General features: G+C 36.9%; 1 protein-coding gene and 1 pseudogene across 1 annotated transcript in view; both read left to right on the top strand.

Annotated features, from left to right (window-relative positions):
• The window catches only part of IQCM (IQ motif containing M), a 367,401-nt gene that overhangs the window by 75,919 nt on the left and 267,964 nt on the right, over nt 1-23,518 (top strand). The gene's annotated exons all lie outside the window — the stretch shown is intronic.
• Nucleotides 947-1,624, top strand: LOC114225597 (ferritin heavy chain pseudogene; annotated as a pseudogene).

A 23,518-nucleotide genomic window follows, 5' to 3' on the forward strand; every position in this document is an offset into this window, starting at 1 on the left:
CAGAGGGAGAGGGAGAAGCAGACTCCCCATTGAGCAGGGAGCACAATGTGGGACTCTATCCCAGGATCTGTGATCATGACCTGAACTGAAGGCAGACGCTTAACCGACCGAAACACCCAGGCATCCCACAATGAACATTTTTTAAATATGTTTCATATTACCATATGTAATTATTATTATTCTCAATTACTGTGACAGAATCTTCTCTCAATAAAATGGATGTGTTTTAGGAGGATAGCACTTCCCCTTTAAAAAGAGCCAATAGAAAGGTAGACATTTGGAAACTCAACAAATGCTTTATAAATAGCTTTTGTTCCCCTGTGAAGATAGCTGAAAAGAAACAAAACCCTTGCCATTAGACTCATATTGTATTGAGATCACTAGCCCAATGTTAGGTGTCGTTTTTTTTTTCTACTATAAAAATACAGGGCGCCTGGGTGGCTCAGTCGTTAAAGCGCCTGCCTTTGGCTCAGGTCATGGTCCCAGGGTCCTGGGGTCAAGCCCCACGTCAAAGCCCCACGTCAGGCTCCCTGCTCCGCGGGAAGCCTGCCTCTTCCTCTCCCACTCCCCCTGCTTGTGTTCCCTGTGTCTCTCTCTGTCAAATAAATAAATAAAATCTTAAATAAATAAATATGAAAATACATAGAACCATATTAAAGAACAATTTGAAAAAAAAAAAGAAAAATTTTGTCCGTTAATGCCACTACCCTCTCACAGCCATACTTAACAACTTGGTTTATTTCCTTCCAATTTTGTTCCTTTGCATCTTTTTAAAACCTAGTGGCGAGTCTCCGCCGAGAGTCGCCGCGGTTTCCTCCTTCAACAGTGTTTGGACGGAACCCGGTGCTCATCCCCCACCCCGGCCGGCCGTTCAGAGCCAGCCCTCCGCCATCTCTTCGCGGCGCCCTTGGACCGCTCCAAGACCCCCGCCGCCGCTCGCCCCGCCGCCTTTTCTCAGCCGCCGCCATGACGACCGCGTCCCCCTCGCAGGTGCGCCAGAACTACCACCAGGACTCGGAGGCCGCCATCAACCGCCAGATCAACCTGGAGCTCTACGCCTCCTACCTCTCTACCTGTCCATGTCTTACTACTTTGACCGCGATGATGTGGCTTTGAAGAATTTAGCCAAATATTTTCTTCACCAATCTCATGAGGAGAGGGAACATGCTGAGAAACTGATGAAGCTGCAGAACCAACGAGGTGGCCGAATCTTCCTTCAGGATATCAAGAAACCAGACTGTGATGATTGGGAGAACGGGCTGAATGCAATGGAGTGTGCATTACATTTGGAAAAGAGTGTGAATCAGTCACTACTGGAACTGCACAAACTGGCCACTGATAAAAGTGACCCCCATTTGTGTGACTTCATTGAGACTCATTACCTGAATGAGCAGGTGAAATCCATCAAAGAATTGGGCGACCACGTAACCAACCTTCACAAGATGGGGGCTCCTGAATCTGGCATGGCAGAGTATCTCTTTGACAAGCACACCTTGGGAAACAGTGATAGTGAAAGCTAAGCCTTAGGCTGTCTTCCCATAGCCACAAGGGTGACTTCCCTGGTCACCAAGGCAGTGCATGCATGTTGGGGTTACCTTTACCTTTTCTATAAGTTGTACCAAAACATCTACTTAACTTCTTTCATTTGTACCATTCTTCAAATAAAGTAATTTGGTACCACCCCCCAAAAAATAAAATAAAATAAAACCTAGTGGCAATACTTAAATATTTTTTTCTAGTTAAGTCTAAGATAATAGTTTTCATTCATTAATTGGACATGAGCATCCATTTCGTTTTCTGTCAACAACTGTAAGGGAATTCTCACCCATATGTTGCCAGTGCAGAAAACTCTCTCGAGCTTCTTCACCTGCCCACCCCATCAGAGGTTATTCAGGTACCAGTTAGCTTGGGTTGCTGTAACAAAATACCATAGACTGGGTGGCTAAAACAGCAGAAATATTTTATTTTTCACAGTTCTGGAGGCTGAAAGTGTCTGCATGTTCAGGTTCTGATGAGAGCTCTCTTCCTGGCTTGCAGACAGCTGCCTTCTGTCTGTTTTGTCATATGGCCTTTTCTGAGAGCATACATTCAGAGAAGGAGAGAGCTCTCTGGTCGATGTTAATAGGGGCACTAGTCTCATGAGGGCCCCACCCTCGTGTCCTCATCTAAACCTAATTGCCAAAGGCACCACCTCCAAATACTATCACCCTGAGGTAAGGGCTTCAACATATGAGTCTGGGGGGGAACACAATTCAGTCCACAGTGCTGTTTATTAGAGGAGGAAAAGCCATGTTCTTTGTTCCTACCTTTGGACACTATGCGAAGCCAGCTGAAGGGAAGGGGGTAGAGAGCCATTTTCAAATCATTGTAGAAGTGTAAAGTAGATTTTTTTAAAATAATAAATTCTTTTTCTTTTTTAAACATCACAAGATTTTTTTTCACCATTAAATGTCTGAATTTTAAACAGATTCTTGGACTGGTGGCTCCTATCCATCAGCTCAATCAATTTTAGCACTGTTCTCATCCCCAGTAGTTTTTCCAGAATTACTACCTTCACTGTAAAACTCCATGAGCTTTCCCAATTCAAACTTGGGCTTCTTGAGCATTTTTACTTTTCTGACATCCTGAAGTGGATAAATAGACTGACTAGTCTTTCTATGTCTTTTCCAATGCTATCTGGAATCAATTTATTGACCACTTCTTTCAAGTCATTTGTCTGCACCTCTCAGGTCATGGATTTCCATCATCTTTTTCTGAATTTGGAGGTCCCATTGGTGCTGAGCATAAGAGGTCTTCTGAATCTGATTGTTAGTTTTTTTTTTTTGGTAAAACCAACACAAAATAGATGAAGCAAATAACCATCAGTAGTCTTGACATCAACATGAACTTCAGTCATGGTCTGCCATTTTCTGACCGTGGAATACATTTTGTCATGGGTAAGATCCATGCCATGGAAATCAGCCAGCCAGTTTTTGCCCTGAACATCCTCAGTAGTTTGCTTGAATTTTCTAAGTGCAACTTCATCATTCCACAGATCAGCAAGGTTCACTTCAAAAATAAGACCCTTGAGGCCATCAGATGTGATTTGGGTTCCTTGAGTTCTCATGACTAGTGTTTTTCCAATATTTCTTATATTGAACATAGCTGGTGCTTTTCCATCATACCAATCTTTCTTAGAAAATGGATCAATCAGTTTCTTCTTGGTTCCCTTTTTGCTATCTTTCATAAGGTGCTTTTTCTTGCCCCAAAATAATAAGTTCTAAACATTCTAAATAGATTCAGTTTTATTCAGGAATCCACTATATTATAACAGGTGGAGTGGGAGGGAGATGATACTTGCCTTGTGTACGTTTAGACTGTCACTTCTTTTTTTTTTTCTTTTAAAGATTTTATTTATTTATTTGAGAGAGAGAGAGCACGAGAGCAGGGAGGGTCAGAGGGAGAAGCAGACTCCCCACTGAGCAGGGAGCCCGATATGGGATTCCATCCAGGGACTCCAGGATCATGACCTGAGCCAAAGGGAGTCGTCCAACCAACTGAGCCACCCAGGCACCCTAGACTGTCGCTTCTTGCCTTTTTGATTCTATGGTCACCTATCTCCCCCAATTATGTGATCATCAAGTACCTTCTCATAAGTATTTTCATTTATTGATGTAATGTCAGTTATTATTTTATACCAAGGCAATTCTAAAAATAACTTGAAAAAGCTGAAACTTAAGATATAAAATATTTTTGTTATTTTATTTTTTGCCTCAATGGCTACTAAAAACATTAACTGAAGGATAGATGTTTATAATAAAATAATAGAATAAATTTGTTCTTAATATAATAATAATATAATTTGTATCATTCCTTACTGGTAATAAGTTTTCCTTTTACATGTTGTGTCCTTGATTCTCATGGGATATTCAGGCATAGCTGATCTAACTTTTCCCATTGTTCAGATGAAAAAACTAAATATTAAAAAGTTTTGCAAGTAGCGCAAATCTCACAAGTATCAGGCTTCTGATTTCCAGTTCTTATTCCATTTTGTTGTATTGCTTTATATATGTTCATATTGTCTTATATGTATCTATGAATATTTTGCTCTTTAAATATAAAATTGGGATAATTTCTTCAATATCTTTTCTTTTTTTAAGTAAACTCTCCACCTAACATGGGGCTTGAACTCATGACCCCAAGATCAAGAGTCTCATTCTCCACTGAATGAGCCAGCCAGGTGCCCCTAACATTGGGATATCTTAAGGCTATATTTCATGATAAAACAGAGTGATTCAATATAGGATGGGCTTATAAAATGAGTAATTTGTAGTACACACAATGTTATGAACTAAAGGGTTTGTGTAAATTTGTGTGATTTTTGAGAGTTTTTCTACATCTGATCCCATGTAATCTAAATATAATGTTTCTCACTATTGTACGTATTTTTAGAAGTACATTTTCAATCAGTCTTACAAGTTTGTCAATAATGTTACTACATCATGTACAGTTTTAGAGTGTTAGCCTTTATGTTGAATTATAAATTATTTGTATTGCTGTTTCAGTATGTAACAATATATTAGGAAAGATAGCTTTCTTACATTATTCCCCACTGCTCACGTTAATAGACATTTCATAAAAATACAAGTGTTTTATTGTCTGAAAATGCACCTTGCCTCATCTTTTGCAGGAAGATGTAAAAAGTGTTTTTAATATACCCAATTCTAAATAATAAAAAAATTTTATGCTGGGAGAAATGCATACTATGATATTAAAAGTGTCCAGCAAATCTCAAAGAGATACTTGAGGTATTTGAAAAAGCCCTTTTCATTCCATTACAAGAATACCTGTGTCTTGAATCCAGGTATCTCTGCCTGTTCATTGTATGTTCTGTCAGGAAAAGGAAAAGCAACAGGGTTTAGCTACTTTTAGTTAAGCTAATTTCTGAAATTTCAAGAGATTAAATATGTCGTCTATAAATATTGATGGTGGCAGGAAGATACATTACATAGTGTATTACAGATACATCTTATTCAACATAATCTTGAAATATAACATCTAGGGCGCCTAGGTGGCTCAGTCGGTTAAGCCACTGCCTTCAGCTCAGGTCATGATCCTGGAGTCCCGGGATCGAGTCCCGCATCGGGCTCCCTGCTCGGCAGGGAGTCTGCTTCTCCCTCTGACCCTCCCCTCTCTCATGTTCTCTCTCTCTATCTCATTCTTTCTCTCAAATAAATAAATAAATAAATCTTTAAAAAAAAAGAAATATAACATCTAATAATCACAAGTAGGTAATTCATTTGTGTATCTTGAAGCAAGATTGAAAGGGCATCTTTAGACCAATGATGTACAATAGAAATAAAATGTGAGACATACTTATAATTTAAATTTTCTAGTAGCCACATTAAATAAGAGAAACAGATGAAATAAATTTTAAACACATTTGCTTTAACCTAATATATATAAAATTTACCATTTATATATAATCAATATGAAAGATTATTAGTATCATATTTTACATTCCTTTTTTCTTACTGTCTTTGGAATCTGGTGTATGATTTAAAATACAGCACAACTCAATTCATACTAGCCATATTTCAAGCGCACATAGCCACACATTACTGGACTAAGAACACAGCCTTGGAGTTTGGGTTCCAGTGGACATTGATCCCTCATGCTTGGCACATAGTAAATGGACAGTAAATGTTTAAAAAAAAAGAAGAGTAAAGGTAGCAAAGATAGGTCATACAAGTCTGTAGTCTCATCAGAATATATATATCCACTTACTAGATAGATGATCTTGGTAAGGATATTTACCCTTCCCAACCTCAGTGTTCTTTTGTAGAAATGAGATATTTGTATGTGTCTTCACATATTATTCAGTATTATTGTGAGAGAATTAAGTGAGGGTAACAAAGGTAGAACACCTACTTGGTTTCTTTCCATCTCATTTCCCTTTGGAAATCTGAATTGTCATACATTAGACGACATAATCTATTTGTATCCACTTTTATTAGATCTTATAAATTGCCCCACCAAACATTACATTTTTTCAGTTAAAGTGAGTGGAAAGAGAGAAATGAGAATCAGAGTAGAAGGTTCTTGGCATCAGGATTATAGCCAAGGACAATTATGTTAAATCGCTTAGCGTGCTGTGGAATTAATTGCCCATGATCTTAATTATAAATATTTAATAATTTATAAAACATCCTTTAAACACGCAGGTCTACATTCAGATGTATGAACATTTTGGTAAATAAGCTTCAGTGTGATAGTTTAAAAAGTTACTGGCATAATCACTTCAGATCTTCTCATTTCCCTTCTGCTCAGACCTCACCTACGGCTCAGGAACTTGCAGTAACAAATAGAAGCATGATCTGTTCTTTTCTTTCCTCCATTCACACATACACATACACAGTCCAACACATATGCTGAGATGTGCAGAAAACATACATGTATGGTGAGGGGGCTGGCTTCATGGGCATGTGACACTGCTGTCACACAGGACTCCACCCTCAGAACAGAATCAGTTCTGGGGATTAATGCTCTGTGGTCACCCTCTTGAACTTCTTCGTAACTTACCTTTAAATTTGTGGTTTGTAGGTGAATCTGATAGGATAATAGAATAAGCATGGGAAGCTTGGAACCTTAATTCACAAGTGGTTCCAACTCCTGCCTCCCTACCTGTCCTCCCCTCCTGGGATGGAGTCTTGACCACCCACTGCCAGGTGCCAGCCTAGTGACTTGAACTCATGACCCCAAGGTCAAGACACCCTCTGTCCCATTTAGTGTTTATAGAGCAAGGAGCGTCTGGTGAATGAGTGCAACCTGCACACCTGAGGATCTGCATTCACCCACCAAGTGTTCCCATACTCAAGAGAGCACAACAACATATTGCAAATAAAACCTGCTATGATAGACTGAGAGAGACCAATGAATAAATGCAAATCTGGTATGATGTGATGAATAATTATAAAGTTAACCTTGTGTGAGCAGTACCCTCACTCCCACCCGGTCTCTTCCCAATTAGAACACTCTTACTCACCCCTCAGTGTTAACCACTGGCTTTGGCTTTGTGATAACAATTTCCATGCTTTTCTCTCTAGTATTACCACCCAGAATGATAATTATTTGTGCCTATTTAAAAAATTTATATAAATTAAATTATACTGCATATATTTCCTATGCCCTGTCTGTTTTGCTCAACACTGCTTGCAAAAATTTTCCATGCTGTTACAGACTACTGTAGCTTGTTCATTTTCACTAATGTACAGTATACCATTTTAGGAATATATCATGTAATATTTAGTCTACCTTGATGGACATCTGAGTTGTTTTCACTTTAGGGCTGTATCGGTACTACTGTGTATGTCTGCTATTGTCATCTGCAAGGGGTTCTCTAGGGTATATACCAAGGAGAGAATTTTCTGGTTCATGGGTTATGTATACCTTAAACTTCTCAATAATTCCAGTATTCCAAGGTTGGTACTAATTCATGTTTACACTTGTGGGGAATAAACAGTCTCGTTGTTTTACATCCTCTTCAGCATTTGAAATTGTTAAAATTGTAAATTTGTGCCTATCAGTTGGGATTCAGTGTTTAAAAACATTTTTTTAAAAAGATTTATTTATTTATTTTAAAGAGAAACAGAGAGCGAGCACAAGCAGGAGGGTAAGGGAGAGGGAGAGAGAATCTCAAGCAGACCCCACGCTGAGCATAGAGCCCAACTGGGGGCTCTATCCCACGACCTTGAGATCACGACTTGAGCTGAAATCAAGAGTTGGATGCTTAACTGACTATACCACCCAGGCGCCCCACATATTTAAAAATTTTTAAACACTGGGGGCACATGGGTGGTGGAATTGGCTAAGGGTCTGACTCCTGGTTCCTGCTCAGGTCATGGTCTCAGGGTCTTGGGATCAAGCCCTCGTGGGGCTCTGTGCTCCGCAGGGAGTCTGCTTGAGATTCTCTCTCCCTCCCTCTCCATTTGCCCCTCCCCTCCCTGTGCATGTGCAAATACACACACTCTCTCTCAAATAAATAAATAAATCTTAAAATTTTTTTTAAATTTTCATTTCTCTGATTATTGATGAGATTGAACACTCTTATCATATGCTTCTTGGCCATTTGGATTTCCTGTTAAAAAAAATCTTGTTTAGATGCTGGGGAGGGTATGTGCTATGGTGAGCGCTGTGAAATGTGCAAGACTGTTGAATCACAGATCTGTACCTCTGAAACAAATAATACATTATATGTTAAAAAGAAGAAGAAGAAGAAGAAGAAGAAGAAGAAGAAGAAGAAGAAGAAGAAGAAGATGATGATAGCAGGAGGGGAAGAATCAAGGGTGGGAAATTGGAGGGGGAGCCGAACCATGAGAGCCTATGGACTCTGAAAAACAAACTGAGGGCTCTAGAGGGAAGGGGGTGGGGGGATGGGCTAGCCTGGTGATGGGTGTTAAAGAGGGCATGTACTGCATGGAGCACTGGGTGTTATACGCAAACAGTGAATCGTGGAACACTACATCAAAAACTAATGATGTAATGTATGGTGATTAACATAACATAATAATTAAAAAAATCTTGTTTAATTACTTTTTTCCATTTTTCTTTTGAGTTGTTGCCTTTTTCTTATTGAGTTTTAAAAATTTCTCATTTAATTTCATAAACTGTGTCTTTGTCAGTTGCATGTGTTGAAAAAAACTTTCTCTATCTCTATGGCTTGTCTTCATATGCTCTTTTATGGTGCCTTGACAAATAGAAATTGAATTTATCAGTGTTTCCTTTATGACTATTTCCTTTTGTATCTTGTTTGTAAACTTCAGTGTAAAACCTTCACTACCTAAAGGTCATTAAATCAATGTCCATTAATGTCTTCTAAATTTTCATAGTTTTTATGTTTATATTTAGGTTTTAAGATTTTTGAAGTGTATTTTTGTGCAAGGTGTGAGAAAAGGGTCCAGTTTCATTCCCTCCCCATTCTCCCCACTTTCCGCTGCCATAGTGATGCTCAATTGTCCTAGACGTATTTATTGAAAAGTCTCTCTTTACCCAGTGGTCTTCTGGGTCACCTCTGTCGTATACTAAATGTCCACATATGCATAAATCTGTTGCTATGTCTTATTCTGTTCCATTGATCTGTTTGTCTAGTCTTAGAAGAGTACCACATGCTACTAATTACCATCTATTTATAATAAATCTTTTGTCTAGTTTTTGAGCTGTTTGTGACAGGAAGTCAATTCCCATAGCAGTTAATATTTCAAAAGTGGAAGACATACTTTCTTTATATATAACTATGACTCTTTCCTATGAATAGTAATGGAATTTGTATATATCTATTTATTCTTCCTTCTTGTCTCTTTTACCCACCACCCCATTTTATCAGATATGTTTTTTTCTTAGTGTATAGGTATACATTAAGAGTACACATGATAATGATTTCACTCATATGTAGAATTTCAGAAACAAAAGAAATGAGCAAAGGGGAAAAAAAAAAGAGAGAGAGAAAGAGAGGCAAAATCAAGAAACAGACTATTAACTATAGAGAATAAAGTGATGGCTACCAGAGGGGAGGTTGATGGGGAGATGGGTTAAACAGATGATGGGGATTAAGGAGGGCACTTGTTATGATGTGCACTGGGTGTTGTATGAAAGTGTGGAATCATTGTATTGTACGCTGGAAACTAATATTACACTGTATGTTAACTATACTGGAATTTAAATAAAAACTTAAAAAAAGAGTATTTTAAGTACTTAAAGTACAGACTTTAAGTACACCTATCTTTGTACCAAGTGATTTACTAAATCCAAATGAGAATTTTTTCCCCTTGACTATAAAAGATGTGGAAATCAGCTACTTACATCATTTACCAACTTCTTTTCATTCTCAAAATTTTGATTAGTTACTTATTGATTGTGTCATCTAGGCTAGGATGAAATTCTTACGTCATGCTCATTTTTCATATACATTTCTCTACTGCCTTCTAGCTTGCAGATTTGCTTTTTATAGGTATATTGTTCTTTTTGCCTGGCTATTCAAAGGATTTTTTATTTCTGAATTCTTGTAATATTTCTGAGATATGTTTTGATGAGCATTATGCTGTGACAATTTTTTTCCTGATATAAAGTATGTGCTTCAATTTGAAGGTTCTAATCTTATTTTATTTCAATGTTTATTTCTTAAACTATGTTTTTAATATATTTTTATTCTATACTTTGTTTCTTTTCTTCTTTTGCCTGTTTCCTATGTCTTTCATTTTTCTTCTAATCCCTTAAACTTTCTTTTTTATGTTTCATGTTCACTTTTACCAATCCTATTTTCAGTGCCCCACACTCTGTGTTCATTTCTGCAAATGATTTAATTTTTTCCCTTTACTTCTTTTTGGGCTCCCATCAACTCAAGCAATGATCTCTACTGTGTCACCATATCTTTCTTCAGCTTTTATATCCATTTTTTTGAGTATTCTTTAAATAGAAGCAATTATATTTTTTCCTCTGAAAACTTTCTTAAGCAATATATTTGGTCAAAACGTTTATCTTTCTTGTGGCAATATTTTTCACCCTTTTCCCCCCCTGGCAACACTTTTCTTATGGTATTCATGTGTTATTTTTAAAAATACCTTTTCCATTTTGTTTCTGCAGTATTTTGGTATATATTTTATGCTAGATGCTGCTGCTGCTGCTGATGGTGATGATGATGATTACTCACTTTGAATGGGGTGCATTCTTCCTGGACCAGCCATTTGTAGGAGGTTTGCAGATAGGAGTGGCTAGAGCAGTGTTCCAGGTTAATGGAAAATACCTTTAATGACACAGAACTATGGTGTGCATGAGTTCTTTTAGGCTTTGCTTCTCCCCAGCCATTTTGTTTCCACTCTGAAGGACAGCTCACATTGCTGAATGTCTCTCCTTACCCTCCACTTCAACTGGAGGTTGAGTCCTGAAAATCTGCCTCATTTATGTGATTTCTCATTTAGTCAGTCCCACCTTCCCAACTTCTTGAGACCTTGTGAAAATGTGGTCCAGTGCACTTCTGTTGTCAGAATAAACACCTTATTTCCATTTTTCCCCCCAAAGGGATTTGCTCCCCAAGATGTGGCTACTTATGTTGGAGAACTATTCTCTGCATTACCTGAGATCAGCAACTGTGGTGTCTTTAATTTCCTCTTCTTTCACTTTCATGTAATTTTCATTTATATTTGGAAGTTTTGTCTCATATAATGTACTTCTGGATTTTAGATGGCTTCTGATTTCATCAAAGGAATTTGCTTTTCTGATGTTTAATTTTTATGATTGGCTTTGGACTATTTTCAAGGGAAGAAGGGGCTAAGGTTGTATTTTTACTCTACAATTTACAAACCAGAAGGTGTGATAATATTTTGAGGAACTCAGGCAAATGCCAGCAAGTAAGCCTCCCTGAGAGAAATACAATTCATACAGTAATCTTTAACAGAAAGCATATTATTAGTGTACTTTTATATTAAATGATAGTCTAATAACTTCCTCAGAAGTTACTGGTAAGATGTAAAATTTACAATAACATTTTAATAGGGTTTATTAGTTTGTTAGTGCTGCTGTAACAAATTACCACAAACTAAATGGCTTAAAACGACAGAAATTTATTGTCTCACAGTTTTGGAGGCCAGAAATCTGAAACTAAGGTGTTAGCAGGGTCATGCTCCCTCTGAAGTCTTGAGGGGTGATCCTTTCTTCTCTTTTCCAGTTTGTGATATCCCTAGGTGCTGCTTGTCCTGTGGCAGCATAATACCTGTCTTTGCCTCTGATTTTATATTGCTGTCTTCCTGTATGTCTGTGTGTTTCTCCTTTTCTTATAAGGACATGAGTCATATTGGATTAAGGGCCCACTCTACTTCACTATGACCTCATCTTAATCTGACTAATTATATCTGCAATGACCTTGGTTTCCAAAAAAAAAAAAAAGTCACATTCTGAGGTACTGGGGGTTAGGAGTTCAACATATCTTTTTGGGGGACACAATTCAACCTAGAGCATAGTGGGTAGTATCTTTTGGTAGATAATAGATTAGCTGATTGTTCTAACTCACTATTTTTTAACAGATAAACAAGGTTGTTGTGAAACAACTTTAAAGTATTCTTAAAAAACACAAACATTGTGCATTTTATGACAGTTATATTGAACCATTGAGACATATTGATTTCCTTATTTTAATATCATCTTTACATTTGTATCATTCCTAAATTGGGAAAAAGGTCTTTGGAGACCTACCAGTGATTAATATTGCAGGAGATATAAATATAGTCCAGTGTTACTTAGTTATCTATTCATGGACAGATAAATATGTATATAAGACTATAAAGTATGTTGCCATGTAGCCAAGGAAATATGGACATTGGAATAGCATCTTGTTTTAGTTTGTGGATAAATGAAATCTATTAAACTTGGATTTTAATAATTTGACAATTCTGATGAGGCACTTATTTCACATAATGGGATGAGGAAATATTATCTGGATAAAGTATCCCTTTTGAAATAATAAAATATGTTAGAAAAATTATGTTTTAAAAACTGTATTAAAAAAATCACTGAAGAACTAAAAAGACAGTGGGGAATGCCACAGGCCAATTTTCCTTTGACCAACTATAACTAGAGTGGGAAACAGAATGTTGGCGTGCCAAACCTGATTATGCCATAAAGGCATTATTGATGCTGCATAGTTGGGAGAAGTAAGCATGTGGATAAGGAAGACAGTGTCAAGGTTTAGAATCTGTCTTTTTGAGATTTTTACAAAAAAGCCTCCCCACATTCAGCCAGGGCAAGAGCAAACTAGAATGAAACCCATTCCTTCTCCATCAATTACAGGAACTGTTTTTTGTTTTTGTTTGTTTTTGCTTTTTTAAAGTTGCCTCATTGCTAAACAGAAAAGAAAAATATGAAAGAAAGTTCTCTGAGTTGTGGCCACTACAGGGTCTTGCATGGATTTGTACCTCTTGTACACATAGCCTACCTTAGTGAGGGATCCTCAAGTTATGACTTAGTTTAAGTTGATTTCCAACTGGCTAGTGGTAGAAGGAAATGAAAAGCCCTACTGACTAAGGGGAACTTATATTATTTTTTAAGGACAAAGACCTTGCTCTTAAAAATCAATCAATGAGTCAATAATAGCTAAACACATGAGAAAACAATGCAAAAAGTATAAGAACCAGTTGGAAAAAGGACAATAGTAAAAGACTCATTCAGATTCAGATATTGGAATTATCAGATTTAGATATTAAAACAATTATACCAGTGTGTTTAAAAGGAATAAATGAGAAGTTGAAGGTATTTGTAGAGAATAAGAAGTTATAAAAAGTGACATAAATTTGGAATAGAAAGAGCAGAAATTCTAGAAAACAGAAACCCAATAATTATATTGGCAGTGAACATATTTGGTAGCATGTTGGATTCAGCAGAACAGATACCTAGTGAACTGATAGGAGGGTTAGAAGAAATTACCCAGAATCCAATAGAAAGACAAATAGCAAAATACGGAAGAGAAGGCAAGAGTGATGCCATGAAGAGATCTAATATATATATGATCAGAGTCTGAGGAGGCATGCATATTGCCTCTTAGTGATATGGCAAAGGAAATATCTAAAGAGATAATGGCTGAGATTATTCCAGAGCTGATGGAAGACACCAATCCTCAGATTTAAGAAGTCTAATATATCCTAAGTTGGATAAATAAAAAGAAACATACACTTTGAAATCATAGTGAAGATAAAGAAAACCACACAAAAAGAATTTTAAAAAGCCAGTCAGAAAGAAAGAAAGAAAGAGGAAAGGAAAAGAGAGAAAAATTATTTCCACAGCAAGAGCAGTAAGATAACCGATTTCTCAACAGTGACAATGAAAGCCTGAAGATAGTGGAATAATAACCTCTGTGTGCTTACAGCCATACCTGCTAGTCTAAAAGTCTATAGGCAGAGTAAATATCTTTCAAGAGGTTAAATGAGGGGGTGCCTGGGTGGCTCAGTTGCTTTGGTTCAGGTCATGATCTTGGGGTCCTGGGATCAAGACCCCTTTTGGGCTCCCTGTTCAGTGGGGAGTCTGCTTCTCCCTCTCCCTCTGTGTGCTCTCTTTCTTTCTCTCAAATAAGTAAATAAAACCTTTTTTAAAAAAAGAGCTTAAATGAGGACATAAATAAACAAAAACTGAGAGTGTTTATGACCAACTGAATCTCATGAAAGAAATACTAAAGATGTACTTCAGGACAAGAAAAATGATCTGAAAAGGAAGAACTGAAATTCAAGGGAAAATATAGATTTATTTTTAAAAGATTTTGTTTTATTTATTTGAGAGAGAGAGAGAGATAGAATACGAGTGGAGAAGGGGCAAAGGGGGAGGGAGAAGCAGGCTCCCTGCTGAGCAGGGGCCCTGCCATGAGGCTTGATTCCAGGACCCTGGGATCATGACCTAAGCCAAAGGCAGATGCTTAACTGACTGAGCCAGCCAGGTGCCCTGGGAAAATACAGATTTAAGAAGTCATAAATATCTATGGGAAAATAAACTGATGATGTGCAATAGCAATAATAATGTATAGTGGGTCTAGAAAATATAATTAAAATATTAAATAGTGATTATATTTTATTATCTTTAAATTAACATAAAAGTTAAAGTAGTCTAGGGAATTTGGTTTATCCAAGAAAAAGATAAAGTTTTTGTTAAGTTTGCATCTTTAATATCTAGAATATCATTTTTATTTTTTTATTTTTATTTTTTTAAATTTTATTATGTTATGTTAGTCACCATACAATACATCATTAGTTTTTGATGTGGTGATCCACAATCCATTGTTTTCATATAACACCCAGTGCTCCATGCAGTACGTGCCCTCCTTAATACCCATCACCAGGCTAACCCATCCCCCTACCCCCTCCCCTCTAGAACCCTTAGTTTGTTTCTCAGAGTCCATCGTCCCTCATGGTTCGTCTCCCCCTCCGATTTACCCCCTTCATTTGTCCCTTCCTTCTCCTAATGTCCTCCACGCTATTCCTTATGTTCCACAAATAGGTGAAACCCTATGATAATTGTCTTTCTCTGATTGACTTATTTCACTTAGCATAATCTCCTCCAGTCCCATCCACGTTGATGTAAAAGTTGGATATTCATCCTTTCTGATGGCTGAGTAATATTCCATTGTATATATGGACCACATCTTCTTTATCCATTCGTCTGTTGAAGGGCATCTTGGCTCTTTCCACAGTTTGGCTATTGCAGACATTGCTGCTATGAACATTGGGGTGCATATGGCCCTTCTTTTCACTACATCTGTGTCTTTGGGGTAAATACCCAGGAGTGTAATTGCTGGGTCATAGGGTAGCTCTATTTTTAATTTTTTGAGGCACCTCCACACTGTTTTCCAAAGTGGCTGTACCAACTTGCATTCCCACCAACAGCGTAAGAGGGTTCCCCTTTCTCCACAACCTCTCCAACATTTGTTGTTTCTTTTCCTGTCCATTTTTGCCATTCTAACTGGTGTAAGGTGGTATCTCAATGTGGTTTTGATTTGAATTTCCCTGATGGCTAATGATGATGAACATTTTTTCATGTGTCTGTTAGCCATTTGTATGTCTTCTTCAGAGAAGTGTCTTTTCATATCTTCTGCCCATTTTTTTGACTTGATTATTTGTTTTTTGGATGTTGAGTTTGAGAAGTTCTTTATAGATCTTGGATACCAGGCCTTTATCTGTAGTGTCATTTGCAAATATCTTCTCCCATTCTGTGTGTTGCCTCTTTGTTTTGTTGACTGTTTCCTTTGCTGTGCAGAAGCTTTTTTTTTTTTTAAGAATATCATTTTTAAATATGTATAACTTTCAAACTGTTGGTTAAAAATGGCATAATAAAAAGTACTTAGCACAAATGAGAGAAAAAGAGGGAAAAAATTAAGTGACAAAATATGAAACAAAAATTAGGTGGATACAGAAAAAATATTACTCATTGAAAATAAATGAAAAGAGATATTCCAGTTAAAAGTCAAAGAATTTTAGAGTGTAGGGAAAAAAGTCAACTCTATGTTATGTATGAGATATATTTAAAACATAGAGTATAGAAAGTTGAAGTAAAAGGTTTGTCAGCTTTCTTTTGATCTCTGTTAGCATAGTACATATATTTCAGTCCTTTTACTAATGTTAAGAATATGAAAGGTGAGGGACACCTGGGTGGCTTAGTCGGTTGAGCATCTGACTCTTGATTTTGGCTCAGATCATTATCTCAGGGTTGTGAGATTGAGCCCTGCATCAGGCTCCATGCTCAGGAAGAGTCTGATTGAGATTCTCTTCCTCTCTTCCTCTACCCCTCCTCCCCCTCTTTAAAATAAATTAAATATTTATATTTTAAAGATTTTATTTATTTATTTGACAGGGAGCACAAGCAAGGAGGAGGGGCAGAGGGAGAGGGAGAAGCAGACTCCCCACTGAGCAGGGATCCTGATGCAGGACTGGATCCCAGGACTCTGGGATCATGACCTGAGCTGAAGGCAGACACTTAACTGACTGAGCCACCCAGGTGCCCTAAAATAAATTAATCTTAAAAAAAATAATGCAAGAGGTGATATAGGGCATATATCATAGATGTAGAAGAAGAGAGGGAAGATATTATGACAGAAATGTTGAGAATGTAGACACAGGGAGAATGTTTCTGGAAAAATATAATCCACACTGACTCAATGAAAGAGTACAAAACTTAGACTTTTATAATCATTAAAGAAAGTAACTCAGGAGGGCTGGGTGACTCAACTGGTAAAGCATCTGACTCTTGATTTCCGTTCAGGTCATGATCTCAGGGTCATGGGATAGAGTCCGCCCCCCCCCCCACCGACCCCTCCTTTGGCTTTGCACTCAGTGCAGAGTCTGCTTGAGATTCTCTCTGTGCTCCTGCTCTGGCTCGTGCTCTCTCTCTTTCTCTCTTTCTCTCTAAATAAATAAATAAATAAATAAATAAATAAATAAGTAAATAAATAAATAAAATCTTGAAGAAAAGTAATTCTTTGTGAAAAATCTTTCCACAAAAACTGCCGGGGCAGATGGCTTCACTGGCAATTTCTATCAAGAATTCAAAGAATAAAGAGCTCTAATTTCATATTTCAGAGGATGTTAAAATTTATATTTCAAAAATATAAAGGATATATTTTAGTCTAGATCCAATCAGGAGACATGGAGTACCCAGTGATTTAAACAGGGACATTTGATATAAAGAGTTATTAAGCCATGATAAAAGAGATGTAAGAGAATTGTACAGTGTATCCTAAGGCTGAGAGAGATCATCCAGGGATGGAAAGTCTTTGAAGAGCTTCCTGCCCCTACACTGGAGAAGATGTAGTTGCAGCCTGCTAGAAGGCAGAAAAGTTCACTGTGTACCTGGGTCAGAGATGGTCAAGAGGGAAACAACCTTCTGGGTTGCGCATGAATCTGCAGGAGCAGGCACACAGGTACACGGGTGTGCAGGGGCTCTGGGTATGCTCCTGTGTAGGTGGGAGGCCTGAAATGCCTGGTGTCCACATTAGGAGAGGATAGATGAGCAGAGGGCGTCAGGGTGCCAGTGCTGGTGGAAGGCCTGGAGTGTGATCTTTCTATTGCAAGGACTGTGGAAAGTGACCATCAGGCCAGACTGGGGCTGTGAGTTTGCCAAGGGATCTATATCTCACATGTGTATCTGACATACTAAAGAGGTGGCCTGCCACCTCTTTCCATATGAGTGGAAATAAAAGGGATTTTCCAATACATTGTACTAGAAGAGGCAAAATTGAATAATTACCTCACATCATCTTATTCTTGAGGAGTCGTGACTGAAGGGGAAGGAACATCAGGTGTTTCTAGTTGCTAGAAATCTCATAATTCACAAGGATGTTGGTGAAAATTTATTAAGCTGAATTCTCATGTTCAGTTTTCTGTATGAATTGTATTTCAAGAAAAAGTTAAGAAATGGGAATTTTTTTCATGGAAAGTATAGGGAAATACATCCGGGACCTTGGAGTAGGAAGGGATTTCTTAAATAATATACTAAGTCAAAACATAAATGAAAAAACTGGTTAGCTTACAAATATCATAATTAAGAAATTCCGTTCATCAAAGTCACCATAAAGAGTAAAAAGACAATGCACAGAGTGGGAGAAGTAATCCCAATACATATAACCACCAATTCTCTAAAACCCAGCACATATAGCAAATGTTTTCAAAGTAAGGAGAAAATGAGAAAAAAACCAGTAGAAACCTGGACAAAAGACGGGAAAAGGAAATTTGAAATGAGGATATCCAAATCCCTTATTAACTTATAGATAAGTGCTCAAACTCATTAGTGATTAGGTATATACAAAGGAAATCTAGGAGATTCCAGATCACACCCACCAGATCGTTATAGATCTAGAAGATTAACAGTACAAAGTGTTGGTGAGGATGTGGAAGGCTGGGAACTCTCCCCCTGCTGGTGTCAAGTAAAGCTTTATTGCAGTGATTCCATTCCTTAGCTTATGCTGTAGAATGGTGCTTCTCATCCTGTACTGCATATCATTCACACAGGCTTTAATGTTCAAAGGAGTCTTGTTAAAATTGAGATTCTGATTCAGCAGGTCTGGGTTAGGACCTAAGCATCCATATTCCTATCAAGCTCCCAGGTGATGATGATTCTGTTAATTCATTGACCATACTTTTCACTAGTACAGCCCTAGGGAATCTCTTGCACACACTGCACCAGAATGCACATACAAGAATATTCATAACAGCATAGTCTGTAATAACCTGAAAAGAGAAACAAAATGTCATCACCAGTACAATGATGAATAAAAGTTATGGTAAATGCATCCAAGGGAAGAGTATACAGCAAGAAAGTAGACAACCTACATCCACACGCAGCCACGTGGATAAGTTTTATAAACATAATGCTAGCACTAAAAGCAAAACATAAAAGCGTTTTGGTAGATGAAGTTCAAATAAAAAGCTAAAGCTAAGTTTTACTGTTTGATACCATTGGCAAATTTATTTTAAAAAGACAAAGTAATGTTTACAAGAAAATTCAGGAAAGGAATTAATTCTTGGGGGAAGAAAAACACTTTAGGAAAGAAGGATTCTGGGGTGGTGGCATATATATTGTTTCTGGTACTAAGTGGTCCACTATTTGTTAAAAATTGTACACATAATTTATGTGCCTTATGTATGTTACATTTTAAAATAGTAGATTTTTAAAAGAAAAAATTCACTACTGTGTACCTATTCTGCTAGCGCCTTGGGAGTGGGAAGTCTTAGAGTGATCAACTGGCCCAGTTGGATCTGGACTGAGGAGGTTGCCAGGGTTTGTGACAATCAGTACTAAAATAGAGGCAGTCTTGTGCAAACTGAGTTGGTTGGTGACTGTGCATCCAGACCACTTTACTATCAGAGAGGCCATTAAATACAAAGGATAAGTCCTGAACTTCTCATCAGTTATTTTAAAATTATGCTAGGAAATATAACAGTAGGAAGGCAGAGTAAACTCGAGGTTTAAAATAGGAATCTAAAGTTAATCCATTGGAGAGATTTATTTTGAAGTTTCTAGTTAAAGCATCTAGGAAAATGCCACATTGTTAAATCATCAGTTAGGTTTCTTTTTTTTTTAAATTTTATTTATTTGAGAGAGAGAGAGGATTCGAGCAGGGGGAGGGGCATAGGTGGAGGGAGAGGGAGAGGGAGGGAGAATCTCAAGCACAGAACCTGACATGGGGCTTGATCCTGTGACCCTGAGGATCATGACCTGAGTGGAAACCAAGAGTCTGATGCTCAAATGACTGAGTCGCCCATGTTCCCCCACCCCCATCAGTTACGTTTCTTAAGAAGCCCCTGACTGCCAGTCTTGTTCTGGCTGGTCAGCTTTTCTGGATATCATGGGCAATTTACGGAATTTGACTAAGTTCTCTCACTTACACCCTCCAGTCTGGCTAAGTCTCAAGTACTCTGTACCTCCAAGAGCATTTGAGTGCCCTGAGAATGTAGGACTCAGAGCCCTAACTCCTCATTTTATTGCTGTCCTCCTCTGTGAGACGGAAACTCTTCCACCTCCTGCTAGAGCTACTCATCATCCTTTAGTCTCCAGCTCAAGTGTCCAATCATCACTTGTGAAGTTATCCCTGGACTCCTCAGGTAGAATTGCTTTGTCTCTGTGTGAACCTCCACAACTTACATCTAGTAAACACTTACTGCAAAGTGGTAGTGAGTTGTCTTTATTTACTTTTCCCTAATAGAATATGTATTCTCAAAGCCTGGGACTGTGTCTTGTTCATTTTGTAGTCTCAACACCTAGCACATGCCTGGCACATAGTAAGCATTCAGTGTTTAGCTGCACCTGGTAAATATGAAATAAATACCTGCTGGGATTGTAGACAATAAAACCATGTATCGGCCTGAAATACTAGTGTAACAATGTATTTAGTCCTGAAGAAAACAACACTACATTATTATTCCTAAGTTTTAGTAAGTATTGCTTGCCTGAGTGAGTGTAACGCGGTAAGTAACACTTCTGTAAAAAAAGAGGTATAAGAAAAAAAAGTAAGCTCTGATCTGTAGGCTACTCTTACTGAATGTGTTTTAGAACATAAACCTCTCTGTGGTAGATACTCTGTTGTGTGTGAGTTCTGTTAAATAACCACATTTATTATTCCTAATTAAGAAAAATAACTGATGTGTTTTTTCTCTCTAATACATATGGCAAAGACTGATACAAATTTTATGGACCCATAGACCTATTTGTGTCCCTAAATATATTTTTAAATCTATCCTAAATCTGAGGAGAACTATTCATTACTATGTCCTAACTCATAAGGAAACCAAAGTCAGTCATTCTTCAAATTTAATATCCTGGAACAATATGCTAGTGTTCTAAAATATACTTTAAACCAATGAGAATCTCTGTTGTATTTGGATGATTGAGCTTTGAAGGAGCTCCAAATTTTCCTGTGCAGTCCACGAGATGGGTTTATAGTTTAGATAGATGAAGGCAATAACTGTTGAAATCACAGAATATCCCTTCTTTGCTAAAGGGGGAAAAGAATAGTTTTGTCATTCCTGACTGCTTTGCAAAAGGTAAAATATTTCATTGCTTTTAAGTTGGAATTAATTTATAGCAACTATTCAAAGAATCCATTCAATTACACACCAATGAGTATGAAAACGGATTTTCTCTTTTATGACCCTTCATTTTTATCATTTTGTGCTAAGCTATGTCCACTGGGAAATACAGTGTATATAAGGGATGTTTCTTTCAAGCATGTCATAATATGAATCTTTTAAACATGAGGTGAAACTATGATGGCAAATTATAATTCTGTTGCTTAAAAACAAATAAAAGCCAAGGTGGTTTGATTTAAAGATTTACTGGGGTTTAGCAGTTCTTCAAAGTGCCATTTATTAATTGTCATACTAATTACTTGTACCATCAGTCCTCTAAAGCCAAACCTCTGTGAGAGCATTTTCTGAAGGTAGTTTTTGTTTGTTTTCTTGCTTTTTAATTTTCTCTTTCTTTCTCCTCACTGTTTGGAGTATTTCTTCCTGAACATACACACTGAGAATTTAACTTTGTCCTTGATAGCCAAAATTTTAATATTGGTTAACTAACTTATAGTGACTTTTGAACTATTTTTTTAAATACAGAAAGCAAGATCTTATTCCTTAATTTGCCTGTTTTTCCAGTCGATTTTCCAACCAGATTTACAATCCCTTTATTACAATTAAGGTGGTTTCTCTGGCAAAAGTTTTTTTTTCTGGCAAAAGTTTTAAAAAATTAGATTTAATAATTCATGACCCAGTGTGCTATAGAAAATTTTGCAAGCTTATCTGACTTAACAAATGGAAGGCTAATGCATGAAAATGAGTATAATTGAATGTTATAAAGTCTTCTTTTCCCGGGTTTCTAATTTTTGTCTTAAATTCCTCTGTGGGGCAAAATTTGGTTCTGAAATGTATTGCAAAAATATTTAAATGACTCGTGCATTTTCTCTTATTGTGGTTTAAAAAATGAGACCATTTATCTCCCACTTACAAAATTGGGAAAATACAGACTTTTAAAAAGAATTCTTATGTTTTTCATGATCTAAATTGTCCCCTAACCATTTTCATTTAACTGTATGTGAATGAAAGTGGTTTTCCACAATTAATCTGTAGAGCATGAATTTTTAAAATGGTATTTAGGGCGCCTGGGTGGCTCAGTTGGTTAAGCGACTGCCTTCGGCTCAGGTCATGATCCTGGAGTCCCGGGATCGAGTCCCGCATCGGGCTCCCTGCTCGGCAGGGAGTCTGCTTCTCCCTCTGACCCTCTTCCCTCTCGTGCTCTCTCTCTATCTCATTCTCTCTCTCAAATAAATAAATAAAATCTATAAAAAAAAATTTAAAATGGTATTTATATTTTTCAATTTTTAGTGTTTTTGAAATAACACATAATTAAAAATAGATAGGATTATGTGTGATTCTAATACCACAGGTCTTTAAAAACATTTTCCAATAAAATTAATAAATTGATGTAGCGAAAAATAATAAGTAAAATGGCTAAATAAAATTACAGTAATTCACTCTTTAATTTTCTGTTTTTCTATTGTTTTGTCAGGTTTTTAATTATCAATGAAAATGAGAACAAATCTATTCTGAGGGATACATCAAAGATGTCTAGTTGCTAAAAATCTTTTAATATATTTTTGGCATCATTAAAATTGCCTTTGTATCAAGAGATTGGCCTCAAAATGAAAAACAAATACTTGGATAAAAAGAATAATTTATTTAGGAAAAGTGGCAATCTTAATTAAGGACAAAACCTTAAAGGGAGATGCTAGAGTTAGAAAATATTGTTAGAATTTAAGGAATCAAAGAGGAAAATAGTTAAACAAGAATTGCAAGCAAGATCAGGAAGAACAGTAAAAGAAGAGAAAGCCAATGTCTTGTCTTATTTATAATGAGGAAGAAAATTCCTCTTTTATCTACTATTCATGGTAAATATGAGACTCAGACAAGACTATGTAGAAGTTAAGTATAAACTGTGAGGTGCTGAACTTTGATTACTACTTTTAGAATGGAATATTAATAACTTGAATTGTATAATACTGCAGAAATTCTGAAGTTAGAAGATTCTTCCATGCTAATTTAAAATATGCACAATACAGATTCTCCTTAACAGAAAACCACCTCAATGCAGTACTTAAAAAATGATTTTTTAAAAATTTGTTGCATTTGGTAGTGAAAGAATAAGAGCTTATTCCCAGAAAAACTACTAGGCTATTTAGATTTCAGAATGATTTGTTTTGTGACTGATTTATTCTTAAGATGAACTTTAAATTAGAAAGTACTTTTAAAGTATTTGGGAGGAACTTCCCCTCTTTTTAAAAAAATTTTATTATGTTATGTTAATCACCATACATTACATCATTAGTTTTTGATGTAGTGTTCCGTGATTCATTGTTTGCGTATAACACCCAGTGCTCCATTCAGTACATGCCCTCCCTAATACCCATCACCAGGCTAACCCATCCCCCCTCCCCCCTCCCCTCTAGAACCCTCAGTTTGTTTCTCAGAGT

Source organism: Eumetopias jubatus, unplaced genomic scaffold (genome assembly GCF_037043125.1).
Source record: "Eumetopias jubatus isolate StellerSeaLion01/CBP00866 unplaced genomic scaffold, mEumJub1_p1.0 scaffold_2, whole genome shotgun sequence".
NCBI classification, from domain to species: domain Eukaryota; kingdom Metazoa; phylum Chordata; class Mammalia; order Carnivora; family Otariidae; genus Eumetopias; species Eumetopias jubatus.